The sequence below is a fragment of the Schistocerca americana genome, chromosome 2, assembly GCF_021461395.2.
Source record: "Schistocerca americana isolate TAMUIC-IGC-003095 chromosome 2, iqSchAmer2.1, whole genome shotgun sequence".
Classification (NCBI taxonomy): Eukaryota; Metazoa; Arthropoda; class Insecta; order Orthoptera; family Acrididae; genus Schistocerca; species Schistocerca americana.
In genome coordinates, this window is record NC_060120.1 from 799,872,472 (window position 1) to 799,887,928 (window position 15,457).

Genomic DNA, 15,457 nt, shown 5'->3' on the forward strand with positions numbered 1-15,457 from the left:
CAGACAGATGGGAATCGAAGGGATGAGAACATCGAATTTCCAGAATATGAAATTCCAGGTAGGGCGCATTCTGAGCCAGAAATAGACAGCCCACGTAGGAAATGGCAAAGATTAGAAGCGAAACGAGCACAGGAAACGCGTTTGTTTGCCGCATATTCAGGGACAGAATACGCGTCAATACACTCAATGAACCGGCAGTTAGCTAACGTTCAAAGAGAAGTAGACAGTGGGGAAGCGGGGAAACATTTACAATACATCGAACCTATCGTACACATTCTAAATATGCCTCAACAGCAGAGTAATTTTGCGGAGTTACGAGCGCCACGAAAAGTTTCCGTAACAGACGCAACTGTACCTGCAAACACAAGACATACACAACAGAGAGGGCAGAATGTGGAGTTGTTTGCGCCACGTAATGGTTCAATGACAAACGCAACTAGTCCTCAACACAGACAGCACGGGTTATTGCAGTTATCAAACTTAGAAACGCCACAGCATAGCCCAGTAAACGACGTAACTGACCGAGTAGAAAACAATAGATCGAGAATACATAGTTCAGCAGAAGCTAGTGTTACGGGACAGAACGCGATCATGGAGATGTTACAAAAAATGAACGCTAGTATGACGAAACAGAATACACAGATAAGAAAACAGTATCAGGAATTGAAACAGGATAATCAGGAGTTAAAACAGGACAATTAGGCTATTAAGACGCAGATCCAACAGGTTAAAATGGAAGAAGGAAATGCCAGAATTGATAGTCAGATCACTCAGGTAAACAAAGACGCGAAAGAATCTAGAGAAAGAATTCAGGTACTAACACAAGGTCAGCAGCAATTACGCACTGACGTGGACAAGGTCCAATTGGACATCGTAAACGTTGACAAAAAGGTGGAACGTTTTACGAAAAAAGCCACTCGAACAGCAATACAAATTTCGGAAGAACAAACAATTCAAAGCAAGGTCGCAAAGGTTGCACTGAAAAAGTATGGTCAGCGGATTAATAAAATAAAACTTAAAAACAAAGATCAGTTTGAAAAGCTTCGAACAGAGTTGATACAAACTATCGAAGAAAAGATCGAGACCGATTACACCTGTAGCGAAACAACTGACGCGTTAAGCATTAATTCAGTGCACGAACACGCGCCGTCTAAGAAAGTTCAAGTAGAACCAAGGCTAGACGTAACACTCGCGCAGAAATCGAAACAGAAAATCCCGATTAAAGTAATTCATGACATGCCACAGGACCAGGCACAGTACCCAGAAAAACGGAACACACACATTCAGCCGATACCAATCGAAAGGCAGGCAACTGAACCAGTAAATTCAATGACACAACATAATAGCAGCACAGGTACTATACCACGAACGACGAGAGTAGAAACACACGAACAACACTTTTGTTCACCAATGACGCGGATATGAGTCAGGAAATTGGGAATAGGCAGACAGACAGTCGATTGCCAGAGAATAAACACGACAACACAAGCAATGGCAGATTATTTGAGTCCATGAATCAGCCACAAACCGAATTTATGAGTCGTTATGATACAGACCACTTCCTTACAGTTAGAAAATTTCAACATTTCAAGGAAGAAGGCGGTAGCTTGCATGCACGCACATTCATCGAACCAGTTTCAAGTAGGCTTACCAAACCACTGGAGCGTAGCTCACAAACTTGACTTCATTTGTGCACACATGTCAGGGACAGTAGCAGAGGTGATGCAAAAGATCGCGGCTACCTGTACGTCTTACCTACAGTTCAGAACAGCATTTCTCGAAAGATATTGGTCCAAGGAGGTGGAAAACAAACTTAAATACGAATTACTTCAGATGACACCATATGAAAACTCAGGAGAGAAAAGCCTGGTAAAATTCTTTGATACAATGGACAAAAAGAATCAATGCCTAGACAAACCATACAGTAACGGAGAGCTGATACGTCTGTGTAGAATGAAATTACCGGTAAAGTATCAACAGACAACAGTAGGAAATAATGAAAATACCGAAGAATTCAAAGAGGTTTTAAGGGAACTTGAATTTATGTTTAAAGAAGACGAGGTGAAAGAAAAAAAGAAAGGAAATGGAACAGCAAAAGGAGAGGACTAGGAACGAATATTCCAATAATAATAATAATCGTAATCCTAACACCAATAATTTCAGGCAATTTAACAGACAAGGACAGTGGCACAATGGAAACAATTGGCATAGAAACGATGACCAGACTAATTGGTACCGAAATAGGAACGGTAATGGACACTCATACATTGGCGGATATGGATTTAGGAATCAAAATACCAACGGTCAAGGGTACTTTGAAAGAGGTCACGATGTTAGAAATAGCAACTGGCGAGACCAGGGCGCGAATAATTACCGAGGAAATAATGGTCCACAAAGACAAGTACAACACAGCAAAGGGAAACCAGAAGTAGAAATTAGGCCACCGAACACTGCAAAACGTAAAGATTGAATTGAAAAATGCGGATGAGTTTAGGCAAACTAACGTCCACCCTATCTTATACTAACCACTAAATCAAAAAATAAATTAGGAATCAACAAAATAACACATTAATTGAAAGAAGAAGAGACAAAATACACACTAACAATCTCTTGTAGTATCAAGTACACAACAACATGCACACAAACAATAAATGGTACACAACAATTAAAAGAATGAAGTGGTAGGACGTAATTAGAATAAAGAAAAGATATCATATATGTACAATAATTTTTGGCACTATCAGAAAATTTTTGAATTATATAAAATCAGAGTTTTTTTTGTAAATAACTAATATATGTAAAACAAAAATTGTAAAGATTTCTATGAGTCAGAGGGACATCGCGACCAACACCAATCACCAGCTCCCTTAACACCAGATGCTTCGAGATAGCGACGGAGAGGGTACAGACATGTTGAGAAAGCACTTAGGGCAATAACAACAACATGAAGACCAACGCCACACTGGAAATGCAGGTTGCAACCAGGTTGGACTTCAGGAGGACAACATGCAGCATGGACATTTCATATGTCACGACACTGCTACACAACAGAAGAGTGGGGGGAGAATCATAATATGACAAGACGACAATGAAGGTACAAAAAATTACTAAGATCTACAAACTCATCAAGTAACAGTTGGAAAGGCAGTCAGATCCTACAAATCCTATATCACTCCTACACTAAAATTCACATATTCCTAGCCCAAGAAGAACAGAAGAATGCAAGAAAGAAGAGAAGAACAGATGATGCAAGATGAAGAAGGGCGGAAGACAGCAAGATACCTTTCTTTCCTATCCTACAAAGCAAATTGCTACAAACGTCTTTCTATGAACTTTGAGGCAAAGCAACTACTAAAACCACCTCTCCAAAAATAAACCTTGAATCGTCAAACAAATACAAGCGAACGGCAAACAGAATATTAAGTAGAACCAACCAACGTTATCTAGAAATAGATTCAGCAAAATGAACAGTATTCTGCTTACCACATCATCAAATTGCCATACCGAACCAGGTGTGAAGTACCAAGATGTCACAGCACAATATTGGGTGACGATCGTCGGTAGTCAACTACAATCATCGAATTGCCACACCGTCCCAGGTAAGACAGCAAAGGAGTACCAAGACATCACTGTTTATGCAGTAAACCACAGTCACCATCATCGGTTAAAAGTACCACTCCATGATGACAATGTCAACAAGTAAGACCCAGCATCGCATGCTAGAGTGCTTCTCTCATGATTTGTGACACCCATACAAATGAGTCGACGCCTTCCAGCATTTCAGTGGGGATCATTGAGAACAGATCTGACGCAGAATTTTCCTTTCTTGTAAAAGTAATTATTTTTATTATGTATGTAAAATCACAATTTATAGATATCTTAAACCTTTTGTAAAGAAACTTAGTATAGTTATATAATCTCACAAACTCATGGAAAGTCAATTTATTTCTTTTATATGTAAAATTAGAAAAGAATTTGTGCAGGATTTTTCTTCTTTAAGTAACATTCAAGAACACCTTTTTGGGGTAATAATATTAATACCGAGGATAGAATTAAGAGAAAACGCTTCTTCATTCTTACAAAAAAAAAAAAAAAAAAAAAAAACAATGACACATAAAGATAAAGATAATGCCTAAGTAAATACAACAAAGTAACACAACAGAGCTTTTGCGAACATTTGCGCAAGCTTAACTAAAGAAAAGATATAACCACACTAAAACATGATACACTGTACACTCACGAGTCTAGAAGAATTAATATTGTAAAAACAAATTTTTGGAAATGAAAAAGAAAAACAGACACACGTACTGGCAACGACAAAGAATAACAACCTTTGTAAAGCCTATATTTGCCTAACAACAAAACATAAATTGTAGAATTAAAAAAAAAAATAGCTATAAATAAATCATTAGAAAAATTGTTAAGAATGGCTGAGAAAAGTTAATTGAAAATCTAAAAGAACAATTTTTGCCTGACTTTGTCAATGTTTTCCTTGGCACTGACAAAAACCAGACAAAAATTTTGTCAGAAGGAGGGAGGTATGTAAGACGTTGTGGTCTCCTGACCTTCATTGCTTACATATTCCGCCCTCACAATCATATTCCGCACATCAAGACACTTCATTTGAACCCAAACTCGATAAGATAAAGTCAATGTTGTATGAATTCATGTAAACGATATGCAAATAACAAGTAAGCACACCGTGGTTGAAATACTCGAGGCTGGCGTACACACATACATTCCAGACATGACGGTTACAGAAGCTTTTAGTTCAGGAGAGAAACCGCACAACGGGACGCCAGTCCCTTCAGAGGACGACCCATTCTATGTCGAATGGTGACCGCCCGTGCAGCGGACAGTGTGGGCCCGAGTGAAAAGGGGGAACAACCCCATGTTCGGCTTAAAAGCAAATTCCGCTATATTGTGTGGGAGCAGCCAGCCTACGCATTCTTTACACATACCACACAGTTTCAGAGATTTTCACAGGGAGACAGCAAACGCCAAACGCCAATGCTACAGGTTTCCGGATTGGTCACCTTAAACGAAACGTCATTCTCCCGTTTTAGAAGAGCAATGCTGATTGGCAGATGATATTTCTGACGCCTTGAGCTGAAGGAATAATGGAAGAGACCGAAAGATATACCCCTTCACATCTGGCGTGGAGAGGCTCCGTTCTGTTGTCACTCTTGGAGTGAGGAACAAGTCTCTCCTCAGTACTTCACTGGGAGAGCACCTCTGTCGAGAGCGAATTGAAGGGTGACTCTATATTGAGTCCTTGCGATTAAGCATTGTTCGCTGTGTTGGCCGACACACTTATTGTGCGGTGTGAAAGGACAGAGTTATAGTTAAACGCCTGCGAGTGAATTTTGAGTGCCATTGTGGTGGACTGGTTATCTGACCGGTGTACCATGCCAATAGTTAGACTAGGGGTGAGTAGGAATCCTTGACTTAATCAAGGCATAGGGAGAGTTTGATTGGCGAAGGTCAATCCAGATAGACCGAGAGTTATCTTATTTGTCAGCAGCGAGCGGCGCAGACAGCAATCATCGCAGCTTACGGTATTCTGCGGTACAGCTATTGCGAGCCCCATATTTCTTCCACAACAGTACACTTCACTGCATTTCACATGCGACAGCCTCGACCGTACCTAGCAACATTGTAAAGGATAATTATTCAAGTTGAGTAGGCGCACCTCTCAGCCATTCTGCTAAGTCAACAACCATCTTAAACTTTGTATAGAAATTTCATTAGCGAATCCTATCCTTGAGAGGTAACTGCACATTCCGAAAAGAACCAGGATATAACTTGTTCAATTCATAACTAAAATTGCCATTGTGATTTCTCAGAATCTTTGCGAAAGAAATAATAACATTCGTTAGTTTCATGTTTTTCTTACACTAACTAGCACTACTCCAGTACCCAAGTATCCCACTAGTTATGTAAGAAATTTTGTGAATTTTTGTGTTATTTCCTTACAGCGATCGACTCCAGAAGATATTTATTGCTGAATGTTTTTCAGGCATTACTCTTTAGAACGTTAGGAGTGTCTGTCTGACTTCTGTAGTAGTGTGGGGGTGGAATTGCTTCTTGCAGGAGCCACAGGATAAAGCGTACATCTCAGATTAATCCATTGCGCAGAATAACAGATCAACCCCACACCTCAGAGTGGAAACAGTGTTTTGACGGCGTCATTACCCAGGATGAAACATGGTTGTTTTAGCCCGAACCTGAGAGCAAAACCCATTCCATGGAGTGGCGTCATCCGTATTCCCCCCTGAAGAAGAGACCAAGACTTTCATTAACAGCAGGCCGAAAGGTGATGGCCTACTTCTGGTGGGATCACTGTGGTGTTATTTTCATTGACTTTTTGGAACATGGCTCCACAATTAACCGGGACCGTTATTGTTTGTCATTGGACAAGCTGCGACGTGCCATCAAAACCCACAGACCACAGCTTCAGGGTCAGCTCATCAGACTACACCACGACAATGAAAAACCCCATACAGCCTTGTAAGTAGGCTGTTTAGGTTTTTTTATTGGTAACGCCACCTCTGTATGAAAATCACTGGCTGTGCTGTGTGCAGTCTGTGGCTAGTTTGCATTGTTGTCTGCCATTGAAGTGTTGGGCAGCGGCAGCTGGATGTGAACAGCGCGTAGCGTTGCGCAGTTGGAGGTGAGCCGCCAGCAGTGGTGGATGTGGGGAGAGAGATGGCGGAGTTTTGAAATTTGTCATGAACTGCTATATTTATATATGATGATATCAAGGTAAATACATTGTTTGTTCTCTATTAATATCTTTCATTTGCTAACTATCCCTATCAGTAGTTAGTGCCTTCCATAGTTTGAATCTTTTATTTAGCTGGCAGTAGTGGCGCTCGTTGTATTGCAGTAGCTTGAGCAGCGAAGATTTTTGTGAGGTAAGTGATTTGTGAAAGGTATAGTTTAATGTTAGTCAGGGCCATTCTTTTGTAGGGAATTTTGAAAGTCAGATTGCGTTGCGCTAACAAAATATTGTGTGTCAGTTTAAGCACAGTCATGTAGAATTGTTAAAGAGGGGACGTTTCATAGCCTTTATGACGCAGGAGAAAATCAGGAAAATGGGTTGGAAAATTGTTCCTCACCCTTCCTACGGCCCGGACTTGGCTCCGTCTGATTTTTACCTCTTTGGTCATCTGAAGACCCACTTGCGCGGTATAACATTTGATAGTGAGAAAGACCTTATTTCCTGAGTCAAGCGATGTTGTAAAAGTCAGTCCCCTTAAGTTTACCAAAGTACATTTAAATCATGGAAAGAACGTTGGGCCAGATGCGTCACAGCTGATGGAGGCTACAGTGGGTAGGCTCAATGTATAGCTTAATGTTCCAAGTATGTTCACAAAAATATCATTCTCCTCCTGCAAAAAATAAAAAAAAAATATTAGAGACGACTGTGCAAGACTTTTTGATCGCCCTTTGTAGGAACTTGATAGCTTTCATGGACACGGAACACCTGCTACGTGAAAATGGTTGTTAGGAAGATGCCAGTATCTGTCAGTTTAACGTACCAGAATGGTCCTTCCAGAATTGTTGCAGGATACATTGTTGGGTTGGAAAAAAAAGTAGTCATCGAAGGTTACAAGAGCTATGTTTATACAGTATCTGCATCTTCACAACACAGTGTCCTTCACGTACACTGTGATGACGATTACGGCTGTAATAAACTTTGCGAAATAGTTTCACATCTTGCGACTGTGCTTTGATGTCAGCCGTTTGCGACACACGAAAAATTGTGTCGGACCAGGGCTCGAAACCGGATTTTCTGCTTATCGCGAGCGGTCGCCTTAACAACTTCGGCTACTCGAGCACACCTCCAAGATCGATGCAAAATGTCATGTAGTCACAACCATCATGCTCGCAGAATTCGTGATTCCTTTGCAGAGATATAAATAATATATCGCAAATTTAGCCAGTCGAGGCGTGGGTACATATTTATTCGTTACGGTGTCTGTGTTTATTAAGTGCTTGTATCTTCACAGTACAATGTTCTTCAAATAAGAGTCCCAGTCCGGCACAAACTGTCATGTGTCGCAAGCGGCTCCCGTAAATGCATAGTCACAGGATGCGAAACTACTTCGTACAGTTTAGCACAGCTGTAGTCGTCAGTGACAATGTCTATTCCTTCAGAGACCCATGCATCGTAATGTGAAGATACAGACACTGTGTAAACGCAGACATTGTGACCATCAGTGTTGTATCCATGCCTCGACTGGCTAAACTGACGCTGTAATACACCCTGTAATACACCCTAAGCAAAAAGAAAAGATAAGGACGCACCATGAAGGAATGATCCCAATGGGACAGATGTATGTGATGTTCACGTACACACAAACAAATGATTATAATTTCAAAAAAGTTGGATGGTTTATTCAAGACAAGGAGCTTCACAAAGTGAGCAAGTCAATGACGCTTTCATCCATTTGTGGCCTTTATGCAAGCAGTTATTCGACTTGGCATTGATTGTTGGAGTTGCTGGACATCCTCTGAGGGGTATCGTGCCAAATTTTGTCCAATTGGCGCGTTAGATTGTCAAAATCCCGACTTGGTTGGAGGGCCCTGTCCATAATGCTCCAAACGTTCTTAGCTGGGAAGAGATCCGCCGATCTTCGCCAAGGCAGGACTAAGTAAGCACGAAAGCAGGCAGTAGAAACTCTTGCCGTGTGCAGGTGCACATTATCTTGCTGAAACGTAAGCCCAGGATGGCTTGCCATGAAGGGCAACAAAGAGCGGCGTAGAATATCGCCGACGTACCGCTGTTGCTGTAAGGGTGCGGCGGATGATAACCAAAGGGGTCGTTATATGAAATGCAATGGCACCTCACCCCGTCACTCCCGGAGGGCGGGCTGCATAGCGGGTCTTGGTTTCCCGCCACTGTCTGGGGCGTCTCCAGACACTCTACGCCCTGGAATCTTAAGCAGAATTATTTTCAGTGATGGGGGCAACGGCCTTGCCGCAGTGGATACACCGGTTCCCGTCACATCACCGATGTTAGGCGCTGCCGAGCGTGGCCGGCACTTGCATGAGTGACCATCCGGGCCGCCATGCGCTGTTGCCATTTTTCGGGGTGCATTCAGCCTCGTGATGCCAATTGAGGAGCTACTCGACCGAATAGTAGCGGCTCCAGTCAAAGAAAACCATCGTAACGACCGGGAGAGCGGTGTGCTGACCACACGCCCCTCCTGTCTGCATCCTCAGTGAGGATGACACGGCGGTCGGATGGTCTCGATGGGCCAATTGTGGCCTGATGACGGAGTGCTTATTTTCAGTGATGAGTCCCGCTTCGAAATGAATCCCACTGATAGCGAAGACATGGCTGGACACGCCCTGGACAGCGGTGGGGTACCAACCTGCCTGTCACCCGCCACACAGCCCGACAACTAGAAGTGATGGTCTGGGATGCAATTTCGTTTCATACCAGAACCCCTTTGGTTAACATCCACGGCACCCTAACAGCACAGCGTTACATCGGCGATATTCTCTTTCTTCTTCTTCATGGCAAGCCATGCTAGGCATACATTTCAACAAGATGATGCCCGCGCGCCAACGGCGAGAGTTCCTACTGCTTGTCTTCACTTCCCAAACCTTACCTTTGCCAGCAAGATTGCCGGATCTCTTCCCAGTATTGTACGTCTGGAGCATTATGAGCGGGGCCCTCCAAGCAGCTTGGGATTTTGACTATCTAACGTGCCAATTGGACAGAATTTGGCACGATATCCCTCAGGAGGACGTCCAACAACTCTGTCAATCAATTCAAAGCTGAGTAACAGCTTGCCTAAGGACCACAGATGGACCAATGCGTAATTGACCTGCTCAATTTGTGAAGCTGTTTTTCTTGAATAAATCATCTGTTTTTTTTCTAAAATTGTAGTCATTTGTTTGTCTTGTGCACCACGTCAACTGATTTCCATCCCATGCGGTTAATTCCTATGTGTTCTTCTTCTTCTTTTTTTTTTCACAGACCGTATTTGTCTTCCTGTGCATGGCTGTTGTGCCGATACGTGACATACGAAAGTTTGGATCGATACTGGAGGCATGCACGGATAGCCGAAGTTGTTAAGGAGACGGTTCGCGTAAGCAGAAGATTCGGGTTTGAGTTCTGATACGGCCCAAATTTTCATGTATCATGAACAACTGAGGTCAATGCACAGTCGCAGGATGCGAAACTATTTCGTAAAACAAAAACTAGTGCCGCTCCAGGCTGTCGACTGGTTTATTTGGAAACTGTTGGTAAAAACAGCGTCCACAGCGAGCAGCGACACTCACTTACTCGCTTTTGTGGACCTCTACGAAGGATTCGGGAGGACGACGGTTCAATCCCGCGTCCGGCCATCCTGATTTAGGTTTTCCGTGATTTCCCTAAATCGCTCCAGGAAAATTCCGGGGTGGTTCCTTTGAAAGGGCACGGCCGACTTCCTTCCCCGTCCTTCCCTAATCCGATGAGACCGATGACCTCGCTGTTTGGTCTCTTCCCCCAAACAATCCAATCCTCTACGAAGGTGTCAACACGTGTTTCTGCGATAGGTACAGGGAGTCTCTATGCCACATGAAACAACAGTTCAGGTGCCGTGTTGTGCCAGTACACCTGATTCCTGAAACCCCAGAACTTCAGGGAAGGCTGTTGCTTTTCAACGGGAAAACTTGTTTAAGCGATTTGTTTGCTCGTCCGTTGCAAGAACTTCATTAGTAAATATTACGATGATAGTTCGGAAGTACAATTGCAACCGAACCTTAGACTTATCCATACTGCCCTCAGGTAAACATTCCACTGCTGTTGCAGCGTCATTTGACAGAATTTGTCTCTAGCTTGCCATCATTTATGACATATTTCAGAGTTTATTGCGCATGATTTTCTCCTGTTGACCAAGCCGCGATTGCCGGCCTAGTAACCTGTAGAATTTGAATAGTTCAGGCACTCCTTGGCATTTCTTCCAGTACTGTCACATTTACCGATTAAATGAGCTTCTTGTACCTGTGTCCAATACTTGTTTATTTTAGTCCACCCACGACTCTTGTTTACATAGCTTTGTGTACAATCTCCTCCTCACCTCTCAAATTCTTCGAGAGGCCTTTGAAAAGACCGTGCAAAAATAAAAACTACTTACATGTTTGGGGTAAGCCTTTTTTATTTTCGACGTAGTCTCCTTTTAGATTTATACACTTCGTCCAACGCTGTTCTAATTTGTTGATCCCTTCCGAATAATAGGAATTGTTCAAGTCTGCAAAATAGCTATTAGTTGGTGCAATCACCTCATCGTTTGAATAAAATCTTTTTCCCACTAGCCATTTCTTCTAATTGGGGAACAAATAGTAGTCCGAGGGGGCCAAGTCTGGAGAATAGGGGGGATGTGAAACGAGTTGGAATCCTATTTCCAATAATTTTGCGACCACAACCGCTGAGGCGTGTGCTGGTGCATTGTCGTGATCGAAAAGGACTTTTTTGCGGTCCAATCGCTGCCTTTTTTCTTGCAGCTCGGTTTTTAAACGGTCCAGTAACGATGAATAACATGCACCTGTAATAGTTTAACCCTTTTCCAGGTAGTCGATGAGGATTATCCCTTGCGAATCCCAAAAGACAGTCGCCATAACCTTTCCGGCCGAAGGAATGGTTTCCGCCTTTTTTGGTGCAGATTCTCCCTTGATAACTCATTGTTTAGATTACTGTTTGGTCTCAGGAGTATAGTAATGTATCCATGTTTCATCCACAGTGGCGAAACGACGCTTAAAGTCCTGCGGATTCTTCCTGAACAGCTGCAAAACCATCCTTGCAACACTTTACGCAATTCCATTTTTGGTCAAGCGTGAGCAATCGCGGAACCCATCTTGCGGGTAGCTTTCTCATGTCCACATGCTTACACAAAATATTATGGACCATTCATTCGAGATGCCCACAGCACTAGCAGTCTCACGCACCTTATTTCTTCTGTCATCCACAACGTTCAGCATCACTTTTGCCCATACGGCCACTCCGAAAGTTTTGGAACCACTTATAAACTGTTCTAATCGAAGGTGCAGAGTCACCGTAATGTTAATCAAGCTTCTCTTTGTCTCCTGAGGCGTTTTGCCTTTCATAAAGTAATGTTTAATCACGACATGAAATTCTTTTTCGTCCATTTTTGACAATCACTCGACTTCCTTGATTCACACGAATGCCAAACACAAAGAAATATGGCGTTCTTTCCAAGCTACTAACTAAACATGACCTCGATACGCGCCGGTGGTGCCATCTCTCGGACTTCGCACGGATTTTTAAACGCCCCTCGTATTAACATCGAGATCATAACTACAGTGATTAAGCTAGAAACCAAAGTTAACTACATTGTGGTGGCAGAAGTCTTGGGATAGCGACGTGCACATATACAGATGGCTTACGCAAGCTATAAGAGGGCAATGTATTAGCGGAGCTGTTATCTGTACTTAGGTGACTGATGTGAAAGGATTTCGGATGTGATTATGGCCGCACGGCGAGAATTAACAGACGTTGAACGCGGAGTGGTAGTTGGAGCTAGACGCATGGGACATTTTATTTCGGAAATAGTTATGGAATTCAATATTCCGAGATCGACAGTGTGCTTTGAGAATACCAAATTTCAGGCATTACCTCTCAATACTGAGAACGAAGTGACCGACTGCGTTCACTTAACCGAGAGCAGCGATGCTTGCGTAGTGTAATCACTGCTAACAGACAAACAACATTGCGTGAAATAACCGCAGAAATCAATATGGGACGTATCCGTTAGAACAGCGCGGCAAAATTTGGCGTCAATGGGCTGTGGGTGCAAATGGCCGACGCGAGTGCCTTTGCTAACAGCACTACATGTCGTGTAGCAACGCTACTGTACTCGTGACCACAACTGTTGGGCCCTAGACCACTGAAAAACCGTGACCGTGTCAGATGAGTCCAGGTTTCAGTTGGTAAGAGCTAATGGTAGGATTCGAGTGTAGTAGACCCCACGAAGCCATGGATCCAAGTTGTCAACAAGGCGCTGTGCGAGCTGGTGGTGGCTCCATTACGGGGCGAGCTGTGTTTACATGAAATGGACTAGGTCTTCTTGACCAGGTGAGCTGACCATTGACTGGAAATGGTAGTGTTCGGCTACTTGGAGGCCATTTGCAGCCATTCATCGACTTCATTTTTGCAAACATGTCACTGGGCCGCAGTTGTTCGCAGTTGTGCTTGTTTAGTAAATAAGACCGTCTTTTCCTGCTGCCATTTAATTTATCTTTCCCAAACACGTTTCGCCTTTTTCTTGCTCTAAGGTATAATCAGTGGGATCTATAACGATATAGTTTTGTTATTTTTTTGATTAGCAAACAGTACACGTCGCGATTTTTTTTGTAAAAAAGTAATTACTTACGATTTGTTGTAATCTGCGTTTCTTCTCATTTGGTCTGGAGGTCGCGCTACCACTTTATTACCCACATGTAAGCACAATTTTGAGTTCCGACCTTTTTCACACTGTTCACCATCTTTCTCCTTCTTTTTTGTGGTGTGAAAGAGGTCGGAAAACAAAATACTGCCCATATGTTGATAATAAAGTGGTAGTCCGACCTCCAGACCAGATGAGAGGAAACACAGATCACAGCAAATTGTAAGTAAAATCTTTTTTGCGTAAACAATCGCGACGTGAACTGTTTGATAATCTAAAATAATCTAAAAATAAGTATATCGTTATAGATCCCTCTGATTATACCTTAGAGCAAGAAAAAAGCGAAACGGGTCTGGGAAAATAAATTAAGTGGCAGCAGGAAAAGGCACTTTTACTTACAAAACACGTATTTCTGTGCTTGCTGCGAAGGATTGCCACGCAAATAAACTTGTTGTTCACAGTTGGTTTGTGTAGCATTCTGGACAATTCGAGCGAATGATTTGGCCAACCAGATCTCCCGACATGAATCCCAGCGAACATTTATGGGACATAATCGAGAGGTCAGTTCGTGCACAAAATCCTGCACCGGAACCTTTTTCACAATAGTGGACGGCTGTAGAGGCAGCATGGTCCAATGTTTCTGCTGGGGACTTGTTGAGTCCATGCCACATCGATTCGCTGCACTACGTCGGGCAAAAGAAGATCCGACACGATGTTAGGAGGTATCCCATGGCTTTTGTCACCATGTAAGAGGGGAAGAAGATGTCTGGGCCACACGGTCAGGACAGGATACTGCAAGGGTGGTGTCCATTATGGTAAGTGCATACGGCATAGGGGGAGGCTATTACACCCCTGTGTATGCTGTGATAGCAGCCGTCACGGTGAGGCACACACGAAAAGCTTTCTTTCACGGACAAAATCAGTCACGCAGACAACGAGAGAAATCACGTGCTGATGCCCGTAACGAGCTGTTTCCAGTCGGGCTGGCACGAGGTAGCGCAAAAGCAAATCGCGAGAAAGTGACTGTGCAGCCTGCTCAGGTTGCCCGTAAAAACAAAGTGAATCGGAGAAGAAATCGTAAAAAAATTGTGTTGAACGAGCTCGCGCGGTAAGCAGTTTCAGGAATCAGCGCGCAGGAAACAACCCACTACAAACACTTGTGATGAAGCTTTCTTCTTTATTTTCGGTTATTTTGAGATCTGTGGTCTCACCGGGCCTTAGGCGTATGAGCGAGTTATTAGAGAACTTCTCAACTCGATAAAAAATTTAAAAAAAGATGTGATAAGTTTTACATCTGCATCAGTACAACGGAACTCACCGAACGATGTATGGTGGACGATTGTGTGTAGGTGGTGTGTGTGTGTGTGGGGGGGGGGGGGGGCAGAATAGACTGTGTACAGAGAGGAAAGCAGAAGGCGGTTCCTTTGATTTGTACGAACTCAAGATTGCGCTCGACGTCATGATGAAACAGAGTAAACGCGAAACGATCGCTGCTTACTATTTCGACTACAGCCGGCCAGAGTGGCCGAGTGGTTCTAGGCGCTACAGTCTGGAACTGCGCGACCGCTAAGGTCGCAGGTTCGAATCCTGCCTCGGGCATGGATGTGTGTGATGTCCTTAGGTTAGTTAGGTTTAAGTAGTTCTAAGTTCTAGGGGACTGATGACCTCAGAAGTTAAGTCCCATAGTGCTCAGAGCCATTTGAATCATATTCGTTTCATAAATCATCAACATCATCAGTGTTCTGCCTAAAGGCAGGTTTTCACATGGTAGTTCTCCAGGCTGTCCGGTCTTCTGCCATCCTCCTCAGGTCTGCATAATTTCCTCTTCCCTTTATGTCGTCTATCACCTTGTATCTCCTTCTTCCTCTCAGTCTTCTCCCACAACCAATCCTTCCAAAGCATCTACTAGCAAGCACTCCCTTCTCAATGAATGTCCCAACCAGTTCCTTTTCCTTTCTCTTACAACCTTCAGCAGACATCTTCTCTCACCAACCCTTTTCAATACTCTTTCATTACTCACTCTTTCCATCCAGCTTGTTCTCCTCCACAACCAC